Source organism: Jatropha curcas, chromosome 8 (assembly GCF_041381405.1).
Source record: "Jatropha curcas cultivar XTBG-Jc1 chromosome 8, XTBG_Jcur_1.0, whole genome shotgun sequence".
Taxonomy (NCBI): Eukaryota; Viridiplantae; Streptophyta; class Magnoliopsida; order Malpighiales; family Euphorbiaceae; genus Jatropha; species Jatropha curcas.
Window position 1 is genome coordinate 17,041,086 of NC_143158.1, and position 8,057 is coordinate 17,049,142.

An 8,057-nucleotide genomic window follows, 5' to 3' on the forward strand; every position below is an offset into this window, starting at 1 on the left:
AAATAATGCATATCAACACTGCATTTGCATAACATTTATTTATAAATATTACATTTTTATTTACATATTTACGATATCTTATAAGTATTTTATCATATATATTATGTTATGATCACTATAATTATACTTATATATAATTGTGCATTTGGATGAAATTGGTGTATCTTGATGAATGAATTGTCTGATTATTTGTGCTGTGACTATACTGTGATTTGTTTGTGTGGAATTGGGATGAAGTGGGTCACCATGGGTTTGTGAGACCGTTACCGTTATATGGATCCAAATTATGATTATCGTTAGCCGGGTAAATGGGAGATCGGCGCCCCCGTGTGCACCTACCGTTACCGTTACCGTTAACCACAGGATGGCCTCTCGTCGTTGCGCACCTGATAGTCTAGATCTGATCGCAGCCCGCAGGGTGGCCTCCTGTTGTGAGCGCATGATGATCTAGATTGGATGGAGACCACCGGGTTGCCTCCTGTTGGTATGGAAAAGAAAAGAGAGAATGGAAAAACAATGAGAGGGCTGGTCAAGTGAGGATTAGACCGGTCGGCCAGTATGGGGGATCGGCTCCCTGGTGCACACGTGAGAGGATGAGCCATGTGGGAGGACGGCTCATCGGGGGTTCGGTGACTCCACTGACTAATTTCCACGTGATGTGATTATTTGAAGGTGATATTGTTTGTAGGTGCTGATGTAATGTCATATGATTGACTGTTGTGTGTTCATTCAGTATACTAGGGTGCATTTTGCTTGACTGTATGTGGTGTGTATTATTTATTATTATTCACTGAGTTGTAAAACTCACCCCCTTCTCTCCAAACCTCCCAGGTACTAGGAAGCAGCTGATTCGACTGAAGCTCTGCAATCTTCTCCGCAGAGTTATAAATGTAAACTTTATATTTCTGTTGTCTAATTTTGGATGTATAAGTTACTCTATTATCAGATTATTATTGAACTCCGCAGTTATAGGGTTGTGTATTACTATTGGATTTATTGTTAGCACTACACTATAAATTAAATATTATGTAATTAGCTGCAGGTGAACCAGTAAGCCCATAATGTGATTATAATTTATTGTGAATAGGCCCTGGTTAGATACTATGTGTTAATTGAGATTTAGGCTTACTACGGGCCTCGGGGGCCTTAAGCTTACCTGGGCCCTAGTGCCGGTCCGGCCCACGGAAATGGGTCGTGACAAAGGTGGTATCAGAGCAAAAGTTCATAAGTCTAGATGTAACTGCGGAGTAATTCCTGTCATGTCTTGACATAGTTTTCCTTGCTTTCCCATTCAGCGTGATTCGCAGCTAGGATAAAGTCAAGTTGTTTAATGATTAAAATCTGTATCCTTGTTCTTTAGAAATGTGATTTAGTTACTGATGCTAAGGGATGGTTTAAGCAAAAAAAATCTTTCTATGGAATAAATAATATTCATATATAATTTAAGTAGGTAAGAAGATAAGTTATATATGATTAATAAGTTAAAGTTAAATGATGAAAGTATACTATTTTTATTTAATACGTGTTGAATATGGAATATATATATTGAAGACTGCATGAATGTTTGTATACATGTGCCTGCGGAATTGAGAATGAGTTGCTAATTATTTAATATGAGAACTAAATGATTCGAATTTGAGGACATTAGAATCCATTTAACTAGAGTATTGAATTAGTATATGTATTTGATGAAATTTACATGATATTGGTTAGTAGAATTGCTTATAATTATTGAGATGAGTATTTTTCTAGATGGAATGGATATACATGATTTTTATAAGGTTTGAATATTGAAGGATTTGGTGTGATTTGCTATAATAATTGGTGATGAGTATTTTTCATAATAAATAATATTGGTGGAATTACTATATGAAGTGAGTTTTATTTATGAGTAATGACTACTTGGTAGAGTAAAGTGTATTGTTGTATTCGGCAACTATTTCTTTTGGTGTGTGAATATAGGGAATAATATAAATTATTGTGGTTATAAGAAAAATAAATTGTGATTCTTAGTAAGAGATAAAGTACTCTAATCTTTATGTACTTAGTGATGGATATTGTGTGGATTGTGGCATCTTATGGTTTAATATGGTATAAATAAGAATTAAAGCTAATGGTATTTAGTCTTTTGATGTTTAAAATAGTTGTTGCACACTCGATGGTATGTAAATTACAAACAATGATTTTTGTTTAATAGGAGATTCTATGATCCGAGAAACGACTCTATAAGGAAATTATGTAAATAGTGGGCTATGATGATTAAGTGTATTGATGAATGACATCGGACATGGAGAGATAACTGTCCAATTATTGAATTGATGTTATACTAATGAATTAGATAAGTTAGGATGGATCTAGTCCTGTTATTATATGGATATTAAGAAAAGAATCAATTACAGAAACGTGAAGAGTATAAATTAGTATGATTTAAATGAGGATAGTCAGTATTTAGAGTTTTAACAAATTAGGGTTCATGGGTAATAGGATTTGATAATTAAAAAAAAAAAAAAAAAGGAAGAAGAATAATGATACATCAGCGGATTTAAGATAAAGACCTCTATATTTTGGGATTGAAATGCTATTATATTAGGTGATAATTATATTAGGAAAATTATAGCTTGAATATAATTTGAATATAATTTAAACATAATTTGAATATAAAGAATAGAGGAGAATAATATTTGTATAATTGAACAGTGTCTTATTATATCTTTTGAAGAATAGAGCTAGGTAGATATTAAGAATTTAAATGATCATGAATAGTAATTGGATGCGATAAATAAATTTAAGATTTATGAAAATTTAGAATAATTAGTTTAGAATATGTAGTTAGAAAATAGTTTTATGAGTTATATTAATTGAATCCATATATTGAGCTTATAAATGTATTATGTACAAGTGATAAGTGTTATTAATACTAATAACTGGAAATAAGAGTTGATGAAGAATCATGAGATTCAGCTTGAGATGACGATGAATATGAATAAATGTAATGTCTTGATGCAAAGTAGTTAGAATAAGAAATTCCTATTACTTAGTGCATTTTTGTAAGTTATTTAGTTTATTGGATGGAGAAAGGGAGATATAATTACGCCTCTAGGGAACAGAAGGGTATCTGGAGTATTTTATATATCAATGAACTAACTGGGTTTTAATTTACTGTTCATTTGGAATATTGAGATTTGTGTAAGAATAAACAAGTGAATTTGGGATAATTTTAGGGAGAAGAATACACACAAGTATTCAAAAACTGAAAACATGAATTATAAGATTATCGGATGTGTTAACAAGATGGCCTAAGATTACATCTTCACTATACTTGAAGACCAACTTAAGTATGTTAATCTGGTAATTTATTAATTTAAAATTTGCTCATGGAATGGTTGAGATATCAATTAGGATGAGAGTCATTCATATATGGTTTGGAGTGAATGTAAAGCTATTCTGAATTTCTTAGCAATTGGTGGAAATTATGATTGAATGAATAAAATTGTGTTATAAATGGCAGTTTGCGATATAACTTGTGGTTTAAAGGAATACTTGGTTAGTTAGGTCAATTCGAGGACTGGTACATTGTAACTCTGATGTTTAAGGATTCAATGAGGCATTAACCTTGTTTAGTGTAAGGCATGTAGAGAGAACATAATTAAGGCAGAGGATATTCCTAGATCGTACTAAGAATAAATTTTACAAATTTTGGAGGTGATAGACTTGGAGAAAAGGAATAACTCAATGATATTATTATCTGAATATTCATAGGCATTCATGAGATTAAGAATAAACATAAAACAAAGGACATAGTTTAATCAGGAGTTAGATTATAGGATTAACATCTTTAATCTCTTACTTAACTAGAGCAAAAGGCACTACTTGTTTAGGATTCGTGATTTCTAAATACGTAAACTTAGGTTTAAAAGATTGATTAAAGACAGAAGAAATAAGTAAATTGGATATAAACGACAGTTTGGAGAATTTTACATTTTGATTAAGCTTGTAAAAAAAAAAAAAAATGTATAGATATATATATCTAGGCTGGACTTCTTTATGGAATTGAGTATAATAGAATGGTACTAGCAAATTTTAGAAAATGAATTAAGAATTATCCGGCATGGCAACAACTAATTTGGCTAGTTGCATAAGTTGTTGTCATAATTAATTAAGATATGGTATGATATGATAATTTGGGAAGAGGGATAGAGAAGTTAATAACTAAAATAGAGACTTGGTAGTGAATTTGAATTTTCTCTACATAATTGTACTACTTGTTTTTACGAGATTCTCATTAGTAGGATTTGAAAAGAGACTGTATATCTATCTTTGGTTGGAAAATGGTTAAGTTGTTAAATAGGTGATGTGCTTGGGATAGAAGCCAAGATCTCCTATCAGTTGATAGCAATTAGCTAGAGAAATGTCATGATTTTGTTTAAAATTAAGCTTGTAGTAGTGCCATAAATTTGTTCTCTTTAATTAGAAATGATCAAATGGTACTTAATGGTAGAACTTGATGATAATCGAAAATCTCCTTGAATTGGCAGCGACCATCTTATCTAATTATAAACTTCTTCCAAGATTATTGGAGCAATGATATTAATATTTGAAATTGATGGAAAATGGATGAGTCAGCATGTAGGTTTTGAATTTTGAAATAAGGATTCTAAATTGGGATAGTAGTAAATTTGATTGAATATATGGATTCTTGTATCAGTAAGAGTGAATACTTGGTTGTGTATGAGCTTCTTATTAAGTGATGATCACTGCCTATAATAGCTAGTGAGAGAATAAATGAGGCGATACATCAATGGAGGTCACATGATATATGGTTAATGAGATGAATAACTCTTACTTGAGCAAATGTTATGATGAACTTAAATTCTTATGCGTAACGGTGGCTACTAGAGTCAAATCTGTGCCTTGGGTTATGAATATTTTACTTGATTTGATGACTTGTAGATATAGTACAACTCAAGTTTAAATTAACTATGGTGATAAGGTAGATATCTAACTGCTCATAAGACCAAGTATTCTCCTAATATGAATGTCATAACTTTTAGCAGTTGCAGCATTATGTGAGAAGTACAACCACCATTGTCGTAAACAACTGTTGCATCCTTGTTTCTTGTCACTTAGAAAATTCGAGGACGAATTTTTTTAAAGGGGGGAAGACTGAAACAACCCGAATTTTTATTTTCAAAGATTTTCCAATTAAATTTAATAAACCGACAGCTTGGAAATTTATTTTAATATTTTATTGCGAACACTGTGAGAAATCGAACCGAAAACCGATTGAAAAAGCCGAAAACCAATTGAAAATCAAAGATTTGGGTGGAATCGAACCGAATCGAACCGGTTCGACCCAAACCATCTAGAAACATCTCTTTCTTTTCTTTTTATCTCCAGCGCTGCACCTCTACTTCTCACCCTCACCAGCGCCCCACCTCCACTCCACCAACACAGCCACCGCGCCTCCTCCTCCCTCTCTTCTTCTTCTTCTTCTTCTTCTTTCTTTCTTTCTTTCTTTCCTTTTTCTTTCTTTCTTTCCCTTTCTTCTTCCCTGCAACTGTGTCTGCGTCACTGCCAGCAACTCCAGCAACGTCGGCCGATCACCACCGCGCGCCAGTTGCAGTCGCACCGCCTCCATCGCGCGCCAGCACGTCCCGCAGCTCCTCCGCGCGCCACAGTCGGCCCTCTGCCAGGTCTGTCGCGCCTACAGCAGCAGCACCAGCTTCAAGCCTCACCGCCAGCCGCACCTCCGCCCTCTGCCAGATCACCCAGCCACCGCTGCAGCTCCCTGTCGCAGAAACACCACCAGATCGTGCCACCTTCGCCTTCCCTTGCCACTGTCAGTCGGATCCGACCACTTCCGGCGTGCGTAGCTCCGATCCGACACGAGCAAATTTCCGATCTAGCAAAAAATTCGACAAAAAAAAAAAAATTATATTTGGGGTATAAATTAATTTAACTACATTTTCGTTAATTTAATTTTATTAATGATAGTTAATTAAATCTAGTCATTTTAGTTAGTTTAATTCTAATAATTTTAGTTGATTAACTTGATTTTAGTAATTGATTTTAGTAATCTTGAGTAATTAATTTAATTTAGCAATTTTGATTAGTTAAATTAATTTAATTTGGCTAGATCTACTGATTAGTTTAATTACTTGATTAATAAAAATAATAGTTAGTTAAAATTAAATTCAGTATTAAATAATTTATTACAGAAAAGAAATTAAATATCGAGATTAAATTACGTAGAAAAATTTAGAATATAAAATAAAATTATTAGAAGGGTAAAGAAATATTTTGTCTGATAGAGTTATTCTTTTTGTGTCATTCTTACTTTGCTTAGATCGCCCGGGTCCATCTAGTGCTCCTCCAGGACAACATCAAAGCTAGAATTTCGCTCTCCATCACTGTGAGTAATAATAAATAATGCATATCAACACTGCATTTGCATAACATTTATTTATAAATATTACATTTTTATTTACATATTTACGATATCTTATAAGTATTTTATCATATATATTATGTTATGATCACTATAATTATACTTATATATAATTGTGCATTTGGATGAAATTGGTGTATCTTGATGAATGAATTGTCTGATTATTTGTGCTGTGACTATACTGTGATTTGTTTGTGTGGAATTGGGATGAAGTGGGTCACCATGGGTTTGTGAGACCGTTACCGTTATATGGATCCAAATTATGATTATCGTTAGCCGGGTAAATGGGAGATCGGCGCCCCCGTGTGCACCTACCGTTACCGTTACCGTTAACCACAGGATGGCCTCTCGTCGTTGCGCACCTGATAGTCTAGATCTGATCGCAGCCCGCAGGGTGGCCTCCTGTTGTGAGCGCATGATGATCTAGATTGGATGGAGACCACCGGGTTGCCTCCTGTTGGTATGGAAAAGAAAAGAGAGAATAGAAAAACAATGAGAGGGCTGGTCAAGTGAGGATTAGACCGGTCGGCCAGTATGGGGGATCGGCTCCCTGGTGCACACGTGAGAGGATGAGCCATGTGGGAGGACGGCTCATCGGGGGTTCGGTGACTCCACTGACTAATTTCCACGTGATGTGATTATTTGAAGGTGATATTGTTTGTAGGTGCTGATGTAATGTCATATGATTGACTGTTGTGTGTTCATTCAGTATACTAGGGTGCATTTTGCTTGACTGTATGTGGTGTGTATTATTTATTATTATTCACTGAGTTGTAAAACTCACCCCCTTCTCTCCAAACCTCCCAGGTACTAGGAAGCAGCTGATTCGACTGAAGCTCTGCAATCTTCTCCGCAGAGTTATAAATGTAAACTTTATATTTCTGTTGTCTAATTTTGGATGTATAAGTTACTCTATTATCAGATTATTATTGAACTCCGCAGTTATAGGGTTGTGTATTACTATTGGATTTATTGTTAGCACTACACTATAAATTAAATATTATGTAATTAGCTGCAGGTGAACCAGTAAGCCCATAATGTGATTATAATTTATTGTGAATAGGCCCTGGTTAGATACTATGTGTTAATTGAGATTTAGGCTTAATACGGGCCTCGGGGGTCTTAAGCTTACCTGGGCCCTAGTGCCGGTCCGGCCCACGGAAATGGGTCGTGACAAGATTAAATAAACCTAATATTTTAATTATGATTTATTTATTTAGATAGTTAAATAAATAAATATAATTGATTAAACTGAAAATCATATTACTATATGTATTGTGATTTATTTATTTAAATTTTTTAAATAAATAAATAGTCACGTATATATTTTAGTTATAATTTATTTATTTAAAAGGTTTAAATAAATAATTATAATTTATTTATTGATGATCTAAGGTTTTCATATATACGGTTTAAGAGCCAGTCTAACAGACGGTTGTTGCTCATAGCCACAAAATTAAACATAAAGCTTAAGATAGTTAGCACCATCATATTCTCTAATCTCTCAACCCTCTAAAATAGTTTTAGAGTTTTTCGATTGTCCATTCATGTGGATACTACTAGAAATCGGACACTTGGACGTCTTGTGGTTCGCGACAACCTAACCGCG

General features: G+C 33.9%; 1 protein-coding gene and 1 long non-coding RNA gene across 3 annotated transcripts in view; both read left to right on the plus strand.

Annotated features, from left to right (window-relative positions):
• LOC105636387 (uncharacterized) overlaps positions 1–1,084 on the plus strand; it is an 89,424-nt gene extending 88,340 nt beyond the window's left edge. For both annotated transcript variants that reach the window (XR_016322276.1, XR_016322277.1), the window contains one exon: positions 832–1,084. The gene's annotated coding sequence lies outside the window, so the exon portion shown is untranslated. The remainder of the gene's footprint in view (positions 1–831) is intronic.
• Positions 1,085–5,407: 4,323 nt separating this feature from the next.
• On the plus strand, positions 5,408–7,508 carry LOC149494262 (uncharacterized). Its single transcript, XR_016322278.1, has 3 exons — positions 5,408–5,943; positions 6,347–6,412; positions 7,256–7,508. It is a non-coding gene; the product is annotated as an uncharacterized LOC149494262 (long non-coding RNA).
• The last annotated feature ends 549 nt before the right edge of the window (positions 7,509–8,057 follow it).